The sequence below is a fragment of the Hemitrygon akajei genome, chromosome 5, assembly GCF_048418815.1.
Source record: "Hemitrygon akajei chromosome 5, sHemAka1.3, whole genome shotgun sequence".
NCBI lineage: Eukaryota > Metazoa > Chordata > Chondrichthyes > Myliobatiformes > Dasyatidae > Hemitrygon > Hemitrygon akajei.
The window spans coordinates 18720924-18733896 of NC_133128.1; positions in this window are offsets into that span (position 1 = coordinate 18720924).

A 12973-nucleotide genomic window follows, 5' to 3' on the forward strand; every position below is an offset into this window, starting at 1 on the left:
AAATCCACTACCTTTTGCAGGATTTTCATCAAGCAGGCTGTGATGCTGCCACTCAACACAATCTCCACTATACATCTATAAAGATTTGTCAAAGTTTTAGATGTCATGCTGAATCTCTGCAGACTCCTGAGGAAGCTGCTGTGCTTTCTTTGCAATTGCACTTATGTGCTGGGTCCAAGACAGATCCTCTGAAATAGCAACACCCAGGAATTTTAATTTGCTAACCCTCTCCACCTCTGATCCTCTGATGAGGACAGACTCGTGAACCTTCGATTTCACTCTCCTGATGTCTACCATCAGTTCTTTGGTCTTGCTGACATTAAGTGTGAAGTTGTTGTTATGACTCCACTCAGCCAAATTTTCAGTCTCCCTCCTGTATGCTGATCCATCACCACTTTTGATTCAGCCCACAATCATAATTTCTTAACCACTACAGAGGAGCTTGGTAAGATGATGAAGAAGATCCAGAAAGGCAGGATTTAAGAACACTTGGAGAGGCATAATATGATTAGGAATAGTTATCATGGGTTTGTCAAAGGCAGGTTGTGCCTTCGAGCCTGATTGAATTTTTTGAGGATGTGACTAAACACATTAATGAAAGTAAATCAGTAGATGTAGTGTATATGGATTTCAGCAAGGCATTTGATAAGGTACCCCATGCAAGGCTTATTGAGAAAGTAAGGAAGCATGGGATCCAAGGGGACATTGCTTTGTGGATCCAGAATTGGCATGCGCACAGAAGGCAAAGAATGGTTGCAGACGGGTCATATTCTGTATGGAGGTCAGTCACCAGTGGTGTGCCTCTGGGATCTATTCTGGGACCCCTTCTCTTTGTGGTTTTTATAAATGACTTGGATGTGGAACTGGAGGGATGGGTTAGTAAATTTGCTGATGACACAAAGGTTGGAGGTGTTGTGGATAGTGTGGAGGGCTGTCAGAGGTTACAACGGGACATTGATAGGATGCAAAACTGGGCTGAAAAGTGGCAGATGGAGTTCAATCCAGATAAGTGTGAGGTGGTTCATTTTGGTAGGTCAAATATGATGACAGAATATAGTACTAATGGTAAGACTCTTGGCAGTGTGGAGGATCAGAGGGATCTTGGGTTCCGAGTCCATAGGACACTCAAAGCTGCTGCACAGGTTGACTCTGTGGTTAAGAAAGCATACAGTGCATTGGCCTTCATCAATTGTGGGATTCAGTTTAGGAGCCAAGAGGTAATGTTGCAGCTATACCCAACTTGGAGTACTGTGCTCAGTTCTGGTCGCCTCACTATAGGAAGGATGTGGAAACCATAGAAAAGGTGCAGAGAAGATTTACAAGGATGTTGCCTGGATTGGGGAGCATGCCATATGAGAATAGGTTGAGTGAACTCGGCCTTTTTTTCCTTGGAGTGACGGAGGATGAGAGGTGACCTGATAGAGGTGTATAAGATGATGAGAGGCATTGATCGTGTGGATAGTCAGAGGCTTTTTCCCAGGACTGAAATGGCTAACACAAGAGGGCACAGTTTTAAGGTGCTTGGAAGTAGGTACAAAGGAGAGGTCAGGGATAGGTTTTTTACACAGAGGGTGGTGAGTGCGTGGACTGGACTGCTGCTGATGGTGGTGAAGGCGGATATGATAGGGTCTTTTAAGAGGCTCCTGGACAGGTTCATGGAACTCAGAAAAATAGAGGGCTATGAGTAACCCTAGGTAATTTCTAAGGTCCAGGACATGTTCGGCACAGCTTTGTGGGCCGAAGGGCCTGTATTGTTCTGTAGGTTTTCTATGTTTCTATGACTATGCTTTGATGTTATCAGCAAATTTGAATATGGTATTGGAGCTGTGCTTAGCCACACAGTCATAACTTAAAGCAGGGGGCTAAGCTCACAGCCTTGTGGTGCACTTGTGCAGATGGAGATTGTGGAGGAGATAGTGTTGTCAATCCAGACTGACTGAGGTCCACAAGTATGAAAATGGTCTAATACAGGAATATAATGTGGACAATTCATGGGAATGTTACAGCCTAATATAATAAAAGACATTTAATAAAGTGAAATGCTGAACACAGAACAGTACATGACCTTTGACCTACAATGTTGTGCTGACCTTTAATCCTATTCCAAGATCAATCTAACCCTTCCCTCCCACATTATCCTCCATTTCACTTTCATATCTTTGCCTACCTAAGAGTTTCTTAAAAGTCCCTCATCTGCCTCTACCTCCTACCTGCCAGCAGGTTCCATGCACCTACCACTTCCTGAGTTAAAATAACTAATTCTGACATCCTGCATACCTTCCTCAAATCACCTTAAAATGATGCTCTCTTTCTGTCCTGGACAAAAAAAAAGTCTCTGGCTGTCCATTCTATCTATGCCTGTTATCATCTTGTACACCTCTATCAAGTTGCCTCTCATCCCCTTCCCTCCAAAGAGCCCTTGCTCACACAGCCTAACCTCATAAGACAAGAGTAAAAACAGTTTAATTGGGATGACATTTACATCTCTTTGGATCTAAGTGCCCCTGAGGTGACTATTTTGTACGGATATCGAGTATTTTTGAAATATCAACTGACTATGTTGGTGACACAAAAGCAGAAAATGCTGGAAACATTCATCTGGTCAGGCAGCAACTATGAAAAGTCAACAGAGCTAATATTTCAAGATTGAAAACCCTTCAGAAACAGAATCGGGTTTAATATCACTGACATTTGTTGTGAAATTTGTTAACTTAGTGGCAACAGTGCAATGCAAAACATGATAATAGAAAGAAAAAGGAACAGTGAATTACAAGTCAAGTCAAATTTATTTATAAAGCACATTAAAAAATCAACCCATATTGACAAAAGTGCTGTACAAACCATAACAGGTAGCTGGAATCACAAATACAGGAAACACAGATATAAACAACAAATTACACTAGATGTGTGTGTATGTGTGTGTGTGCATATATATATATATATGTGTGTGTGTGTGTGTGTATATATATATATATATATATACACACATATACATAATAGTTAAAATAATTAACTAGTGCAAAAATAGGAAATTGAAAAAACATTAGTGAGGTAGTGTTCATGGGTTCATGCCCATTCAGGAATCAGATGGTAGAGGAGAAGAAGCTGTTCCTGAATTGCTGTGTGTATGTGTCTTAAGGCTTCTCCTTCCTGATGGAAGCAATGAGAAGAGGACATATCCTGTTTGGTGAAGATCTTTAATAATGGACATTATCTTTCTGGGGCACCGCTCTATGAAAAGACCTGGCTATTACGGAGGCTAGTGTCCATGATGGAGTTGGCTAATGTTACAACTCTCTGCAGTTTACTTCGATCCTGTGCAGTATCACCCCCTCCTCCCCATACCAGATGGTGATGCAGCCAGTTAGAATACTCTCCACAGCTCATCTGTAGAAAATTGTGAGGTTAGGAGAGGAACAGATAAAACAAAGGGATTATCTCTGATAGTGAGGTTAGGGTTGCCATGGGGACAAATTGCAGAGATCGTTTAGTTAATGGGGAAAGTTGGAGAGGAACATAATGGAACAATAGCTATGAGATGAGGGCAGTTAGAGAGTGAGAACACAAGCAAAGGAACATCTAATAGCTGCAAAATGCAGGGTGGATGCACATAACAAGCAAACAAAACTGCTTTAATGGAGTGATGGATGCTTAGTCAATATCCCAGACAGATGGTTTAGAGCAGAAGTGACCAGTTCTGATAGTTCCAAAGTAACTCCCAGTGAAAGTGAGTTACTTTAAGTTGAAAGTTTCCAGGGAAAGCTCAGTTCTTAGTTTTCATTTACTTTTGAATTAATTTCCATTTCCCTCTTGGGGAAACCCAGATTTGAACTTCTCTTACACTCCCTGGTAGGATTTCCTTGTTCACTCTCAGAATCCCACTGCTGTCTGTAAGGAGTTTATGCGTTCTCTCTGTGACTGTGTGGATTTCCTCTGGGTGCTCCAGTTTCCTACCACAGTCCAAAGATGTTCTAAGTTGGTCGGTTAATTGTTCATTGTAAATTGTCCCATGATTAGGCTAGGGTTAAATTGAGTTTTGCTGGATGGCGCAGGTTGAAGGGCCAGAAGGGTCTGTTTCATGCTGCATTTCAATTAAAAATAAACAAATGTATAAATGGATAAAGTTCCCCTACCCTCATTCCCACCAGCTTCTACACAAACAAGAGAAAATCTGCAGATGCTGGAAATTCGAGCAACACGCACAAAATGCTCGAGGAACTCAGAAGGCCATGCAGCATCTATGGAAAAATTACAGATGGGGTTTCAGGCCGAAACCCTTTGGCAGGACTCAGCATGGCACATAGAACCTGGTGGGAGAAGCAGTCAGTTGAATGTGAGTTCCTATTAGAATACCTAACAGAATGTGAGTACACAATTTTCACCAGTGTCAAAAGCGTCTTCCTCTCTCTTTCCATTTTGTAACTTGAAAGGATGACCCTTGGCCTGGAACTTGACTGCACTCTTTTCCATAGATGCTGCCTGAACTCCTCCAGCATTTTGTGTATGTTGCTTGGATTTCCAGCATCTGTAGATTTTCCCTTGTTTGTATTTCAAAACATATGTCAGTGATATTAAACCTTATTCTGATTCATTCTAACTCTGATATACAGTGGCATGCAAAAGTTGGGCACCCCTGGTCAAATTTCTGTTACTGTCAATAGCTAGCTAAGTGAGTAAAAGATGACCTGGTTTCCAAAAGGAATAAAGTTAAAGATGACACATTTCTTTAATATTTTCAGCAAGATTACTTTTTTATTTCCATCTTTTACAGTTTCAAAATAACAAAAAAGGAAAAGGGCCTGAAGGTAAGTTTGGGCACCCTGCATGGTTAGTGCTTAATAACTTCCCCTTTGGCAAGTATCACAGCTTGTAAATACTTTCTGTAAACACGAGGAAATCTGCAGATGCTGGAAATTCAAGCAACACACACACAAAATGCTGGTGAAATGCATTTTGTGTGAAATGCTTTCTGTACCCAACTAAGAGCCAACTGTAACTAATTGAATTAGCTAAGATAGACTGGCAAATGATACTTAAAGGGTTGACGGTGGATATGCAATGGCAAGCATTTGAAGATCATATGGATGAACTACAACAATTGTTCATCCCAGTTTGGCAAAAGAATAAACCAGGGAAGGTAGTGCACCAGTGGCTGACAAGGGAAGTTAGGGATAGTATCAAGTCCAAAGAAGAAACATATAAATTAGCAAAAAAAAGTGGCACACCTGAGGACTGGGAGAAATTCAGAGACCAGCAGAGGAGGACAGAGGGCTTAATTAGGAAAGGGAAAAAAGATTATGAGAGAAAGCTGGCAGGGAACATAAAAACTGACTGTAAAAGCTTTTATAGATATGTGAAAAGAAAAAGATTGGTCAAGACAAATGTAGGTCCCTTACGGTCAGAAACAGGTGAATTGATCATAGGGAACAAGGACATGGCAGACCAATTGAATAACTACTTTGGTTCTGTCTTCACTAAGGAGGACATAAATAATCTTCTGGAAATAGTAGGGGACCGAGGGTCTAGTGAGGTGGAGGAACTGAGGGAAATACATGTTAGTAGGGAAGTGGTGTTAGGTAAATTGAAGGGATTAAAGGCAGATAAATCCCCAGGGCCAGATGGTCTGCATCCCAGAGTGCTTAAGGAAGTAGCCCAAGAAATAGTGGATGCATTAGTGATAATTTTTCAAAACTCCTTAGATTCTGGATTAGTTCCTGAAGATTGGAGGGTGAATCTGAGGCCACAAACCAGGCACGCCCGGGATCCTCTTCAGTTTGCGTATAAGGAGAAGGTGGGAGTGGAGGATGCTATCACGTATTTGCTGCACAAATCCCTCTCTCACCTAGATGGGGTCAGTGGTGCTGTGAGGATTACATTCCTGGACTTCTCTAGTGCCTTTAACACCATCCAGCCCAAGATCTTAAGGCACAAACTAACGGAGATGGGAGTAGACTCTCACATGGTGGATTGGATAGTGGACTACTTGCCAGAGAGACCTCAGTATGTGCGGTTGGGAGACTGTAGGTCTGACACGGTGGTCAGCAGCACAGGAGCGCCGCAGGGGACCGTGCTCTCTCCGGTCCTGTTCACCCTGTACACATCAGACTTCCAATATAACTCGGAGTCCTGCCATGTGCAGAAGTTCGCTGACGATACGGCCATAGTGGGGTGTGTCAGGAATGGACAGGAGGAGGAGTATAGGAAACTGATACAGGACTTTGTGATATGGTGCAACTCAAACTACCTGCGTCTCAATATCACCAAGACCAAGGAGATGGTGGTGGACTTTAGTAGACCTAGGCCTCATATGGAGCCAGTGATCATTAATGGAGAATGTGTGGAGCAGGTTAAGACCTACAAGTATCTGGGAGTACAGTTAGACGAGAAGCTAGACTGGACTGCCAACACAGATGCCTTGTGCAGGAAGGCACAGAGTTGACTGTACTTCCTTAGAAGGTTGGCGTCATTCAATGTCTGTAGTGAGATGCTGAAGATGTTCTATAGGTCAGTTGTGGAGAGCGCCCTCTTCTTTGTGGTGGCGTGTTGGGGAGGCAGCATTAAGAAGAGGGACGCCTCACATCTTAATAAGCTGGTAAGGAAGGCGGGCTCTGTCGTGGGCAACGTACTGGAGAGTATAACATCGGTAGCTGAGCGAAGGGCGCTGAGTAGGCTACGGTCAATTATGGAAAACCCTGAACATCCTCTACATAGCACCATCCAGAGACAGAGAAGCAGTTTCAGCGACAGGTTGCTATCGATGCAATGCTCCTCTGACAGGATGAAGAGGTCAATACTCCCCAATGCCATTAGGCTTTACAATTCAACCACCAGGAGGAAGATATGTTAAAGTGCCGGGGTTGATTGTATTTAATGTATCTAAGTAAACTACTTAAGAACTTTTTAAAAGCTATTATTAATGCTTTTTGAGAGAGTGATTTAGATGCATATCATATTTTTACTGAGTTAAGTATTGTATGTAATTAGTTTTGCTAAAACAAGTGTATGGGACATTGGAAAAAAATGTTGAATTTCCCCATGGGGATGAATAAAGTATCTATCTATCTATCTATCTATCTATCTATCTAATGTAACCCCACTTTTTAAAAAAGGAGGGAGAGAGAAACCGGGGAATTATAGACCGGTTAGTCTGACATTGGTGGTGGGGAAAATGCTAGAGTCGGTTATCAAAGATGTGATAACAGCACATTTGGAAAGAGGTGAAATCATCGGACAAAGTCAGCATGGATTTGTGAAAGGAAAATCATGTCTGACGAATCTTATAGAATTTTTTGAAGATGTAACTAGTAGAGTGGATAGGGAAGAGCCAGTGGATGTGGTATATTTAGATTTTCAAAAGGCTTTTGACAAGGTCCCACACAGGAGATTAGTGTGCGAACTTGAAGCACATGGTATTGGGGATATGGTATTGATGTGGATAGAGAATTGGTTGGCAGACAGGAAGCAAAGAATGGAAGTAAATGGGACCTTTTCAGAATGGCAGGCAGTGACTAGTAGGGTACTGCAAGGCTCAGTGCTGGGACCCCAGTTGTCTACAATATATATTAATGATTTAGACGAGGGAATTAAATGCAGCATCTCCAAGTTTGCAGATGACACGAAGCTGGGCGGCGGTGTTAGCTGTGAGGAGGATGCTAAGTGGATGCAGAGTGACTTGGATAGGTTAGGTGAGTGGACAAATTCATGGCAGATGCAATTTAATGTGGATAAATGTGAGGTTATCCACTGGTTGCAAGAACAAGAAAACAGATTATTATCTGAACGGTGGCCGACTAGGAGAAGGGGAGATGCAACGAGACCTGGGTGTCATTGTACACCAGTCATTGAAGGTGAGCATGCAGGTACAGCAGGCGGTGAAAAAGGCAAATGGTATGTTGGCATTCATAGCAAAAGGATTTGAGTACAGGAGCAGGGAGGTTCTACTGCAGTTGTCCAAGGCCTTGGTGAGACCGCACCTAGAATATTGTGTGCAGTTTTGGTCCCCTAATCTGAGGAAAGACATTCTTGCCATAGAGGGAGTACAGAGAAGGTTCACCAGATTGATTCCTAGGATGGCAGGACTTTCATATGAAGACTGGATCAACTAGGCTTATACTCACTGGAATTTAGAAGATTGATGGGGGATCTTATTAAAACATATAAAATTCTAAAGGGATTGGACAGACTAGTTGCAGGAAGATTGTTTCCAGTGTTGGGGAAGTCCAGAACGAGGGGTCACAGTTTAAGGATAAAGGGGAAGCCTTTCAGGACTGAGATGAGGAAAAACTTCTTCACACAGAGAGTGGTGAATCTGTGGAATGCTCTGCCACAGGAAACAGTTGAGCCCGGTTCATTGGCTATATTTAAGAGGAAGTTAGATATGGCCCTTGTGGCTAAAGGGATCCAGAAGTATGGAGAGAAAGCAGGTACAGGGTTCAGCCATGATCATTCTGAATGGGGTGCAGGCTCGAAGGGCTGAATGGCTTACTCCTGCACCTATTTTCTATGTTTCTATGTAAGAGTCTTTCAATTCTTGTGTGTGGGATTTTCACCATTCTTCCTTGCAAAAGGCTTCTAGTTCTGTGAGATTCTTGGGCCATCCTGCATGCACTGCTCTTTTGAGGTCTATCCACAGATTTTCGACGATGTTTAGGTCGGGGGATTGTGAGGGCCATGGCAAAACCTTCAGCTTGCGCCTCTTGAGGTAGTCCATTGTGGATTTTGAGGTGTGTTTAGGATCATTATCCTGTTGTAGAAGCCATCCTCTTTTCATCTTCAGCTTTTTTTTTTACAGATGGTGTGATGTTTGCTTCCAGAATTTGCTGGTGTTTAAATGAATTCATTCTTCCCTCTACCAGTGAAATGTTCCCTGTGCCACGGGCTGGAACACAAGGTCAAAGCATGATCGATACACCCCCATGCTTAACAGTTGGAGAGGTGTTCTTTTCATGAAATTCTGCACCCTTTTCTCTCCAAACATACCTTTGCTCATTGCAGCCAAAAAGTTCTATTTTAACTTCATTCGTCCACAGGACTTGTTTCCAAAATTCATCAGGCTTGTTTAGGTGTTCCTTTGCAAACTTCTGACACTGAATTTTGTGGTGAGGATGCCAGAAAGGTTCTCTTATGATGATTCTTCTATGAAGGTTATATTTGTGTAGGTGTTGCTGCACAGTAGAACAGTGCACCACCACTCCAGAGTCTGCTAAATGTTCCTGAAGGTCTTTTGCAGTCAAACGGGGGCTTTGATTTACCTTTCTAGCAATCCTATGAGCAGTTCTCTCAGAAAGTCTTCTTGGTCTTCCAGACCTCAACTTGACCTCCACCGTTCCTGTTAACTGCCACTTCTTAATTTCATGATGAACTGATGAAGCAGCTACCTGAAAACACTTTGCTATCTTCTTATACCATTCTCTTGCTTTGTGGGCATCATTTATTTTAATTTTCAGAGTGCTAGGCAGCTGCTTAGAGGAGCCCTTGGCTGCTGGTTGTTGGGACAAGGTTTGAGGAGTCAGAGTATTCATAAAGCTTTGAAGTTTGCATCACCTGGCCTTTCCTAATGATGACTGTGAACAAGCCGTAGCCCTAACAAGCTAATTAAGGTCTGAGACATTGGTAAAAGTTATCTGAGAGCTCAAATCCCTTGGGGTGCCCAAACTTTTGCATGGTGCTCCTTTCCTTTTTTTCACTCTGAAATTGTACAAAACAAAAATAATACACAAATCTTGCTTAAAATGTTGAAAAGAATGTTTCATCTTTAACTTTATGACTTCTAGAGATCAGTTCATCTATTCACAGTAACAGAAATCTTGACCAGCGGTGCCCAAACTTTTGCATACCACTGTATGTCTGTAGTTGTGTGCACTGTAATAGTGATATCCATTATAGCGAGCTTGAGAAATGGCTCCTCATCATCCACCTCAGCACATTCTTCGGCTGTCCATTGACTTTTGATGATGACTGAGGCCTGGGCAAGGTTGTATGGAAGACCGGCAGTTGCCCATGCTGGGGGTCTCCCCTCTCCACGCCACCGATGTTGTCCAATGGAAGGGCATTAGGACCCATACAGCTTGGCACCAGTGTCGTCACAGAGCAATGTGTGGTTAAGTGCCTTGCTCAAGGACACAACACGTTGACACAGCTAAGGCTCGAACTAGTGACCTTCAGATCACTAGAATGACGCCTTATCCACTTGGCCACTTGCACATTACAACTTGATTAATTACAACACTCTTGATTAATGATACTGAGTTCTATAAATATAGAAAATGCAACTTCTGAATACCTCTCTCTCCTTTGTCACAGTCTAACCTTTTGTGTATTCATTTCATCCCCGCATTTTGCACCTTTTTAAATGTCTGTATTCTCACTCTTTAACTATGTTACTGCCACATTTCTTCCCCCATTATTTCTCCCTGTAACTGCCCACTACTTACTATCAATGACAGGAGACTTGTGTGAGAGAGATTTTAAAGCGGAAAAGCTGTTGCACTGGGACATTTCTGCTCTCTGGACCTCAGAAGTCTGGGTCCAACAGTTTGAGTAATTGTGTCAAATTCGGGTAATCCTTGTTTGCAGTTTATGACCAGGAACTCTTCTGTGCTTTGTCATGCCCTTCACCCTCCATGAAACGTTGCAGAACCCCCTCCTTGGCCATTTGATCACATTGTTCATCTCATTCTCCCAGTTCGCCAGAGCCGTCTTCACATGATAAAACTGCCATTCCCCTATCTCGTCAGGGTACAAGGCGCACCAGCTCCCCTCACCTGCTTTAGCCCACCTGTCGAAGCAGTGTATGTCATCAATCAGATAATCTCTATAAATTACATCTCGAGCATCCTATCCAATACATTTGCCTTGTTCTATGCCTCTATCTCTGCAAATTAAGACTAATTTGCTTTTTTTCAGTTTCAACATTGATGAAATGGCTTTTACAGTCCATGGACTCAGCCTGAATGTTTTTGGCATATTCTCTGTTTATTTCAGATTTCCCATTTTTGATTATCATTCACACTGGGTAGATGGAGCTCCCAGGACTGGACACCATTTATTCTAGCAGACTCAGGAGGAAAGCAATCAGCATAACCAGAGACACCACACACCCCGATCACTCCGTGTTTGACCCGCTGCCGTCCAGCAAAAGGTTCAGGACACTAAAATCCAGAACAAATAGACTGAGGAACAGCTTCTACCCCAGAGCTGTGGCCTCCATCACACCACTCCCACAGAACAATGACTGAAACTGTGAGCACACTCATGGACTCAAATACTTGTACTAACGGCACTTTGTGCATTACTGTGATATTCTGGTGCTGCTGCAACTTATTTTCTGCTACTTGTCTATTTAATACTGTTTTTCTATTACTGTCTTGTTTTTACCTACAACTTTATTTAATTGCCTGAGAGGAAGCCAAACAGAGTTTCATTGTATCTATGTATAATGACAATATAGATCATTCATTCATATGCTTTTTTTCCTTTTGAGGAGGGAAGCTTGACCATTGTCTCCAACCATTAGCATAACTGAAATACCACTGTAAAGAACCAAGCACCTCAATCTAGTGTGACATTGCAGCTTGGTGTTCAACTGATACCCCAGCTATTCTATTGTATTTCTTTGTTCTACGGTGAATGCCTGTAAAAATGAAACTCATGCTAGTATATGGTGACATAAAAGTACTCTGATAATAAAGTTACTTTGAACTTTGATTTACTCTTTCAGCTAAATATAAAAGATGCATAACCATATGCTCAAAAGAGCACGAGATTTATCTCTGGTGTTCTCATCAAGGGCAATCCCTCATTTAACATTGTTGAATCAAAGGCAGATTACTTTTGATGCTGGAATTCTGAAATGGTAGAAACTTCTGAAAGTCAGCAGATCGAACAGAATCTGTGGGGAGGTGATGTTTTAAGTTGCTGACTTTGCATTAATATATGGTAAAGTTATCTTTAAGTTCTCTGGAGATGGGCAGATTTGAGGCTGGTGCTGCCACCGGATGTGTGTGGGAGTACACAGAAGATCAAAAGCAGTGAGCTGGCTGCTGGCCGTGATCTTTGGGCACAGAGCTCAGAAAAAGTGACGCCAGAGACTTTTAACACCATAAATCAGTGAGTAGCTTTGTTTGGTCTCCCCCCTCACTGTGAATCTCTTTTTCCCTTATTAGGGAGAGAGAGAGAGAGCCTGTGGCATGTCGAATACTGGGTGAATGAGCAGTCTTTGGGGTACTGTAAGTCTGTGTCTTTATTGATGCTTTGCTGCACGTTCGAGTACTTGGTGGGGGTTGCCGATACTTTTTTGCTGGTGGGAGGTGTGTCATTGCTTTGCTGCTGCTTGTCTGTGGGAGGAGGCAGTTGGGGGGGCTTTGGTGTTCTAACATTTAACTGTCATTCATTCTTTGGGGCATTCATTTGTTTTCGTGGATGTTTGTGACGAAGAATTTTAGGATGTATATTGTATACATTTCTCTGACATTAGATTTTGAAACCTATTGAAGTCATGGACTTGAAACATTGACTGTTCCTTTCTCTACATTCCCTGTCCAGTCCAAGTGTTGCCACTGTTTCTTGTTTTGTTCTGGATAAATAGGTCATCTGCTCAAAATAGTATTACTCAGTGGGAGCTGAGTGACCTTTGGTTGCTACATCAAAAACACTTAATTGATTTGTGACATATATACCCCAAGAGGGTTATAAAAATCATTCCTCCTTCAAATACTTAAAGGTGAGCAAACCAAAATGTCCATCCTTTTGCTCTGGGCCTTGCCTGTCTTCCTGAAGTGAGATCATATTTCCTTTGCTGCTGACTGATCTGCTGTGTAATTATCAGTAATTTTTGTTTTATTGCCTGACTAATGTCCTCTGATTTAAAATTAGTTGAATTTTTTGAGTGTTTCTTCAGGGGGGTGAATTGTCATTTTAATTTGGCAATGTACCTTATAAGTGTTCAATATTAACACCCACAAGGAAAAATATG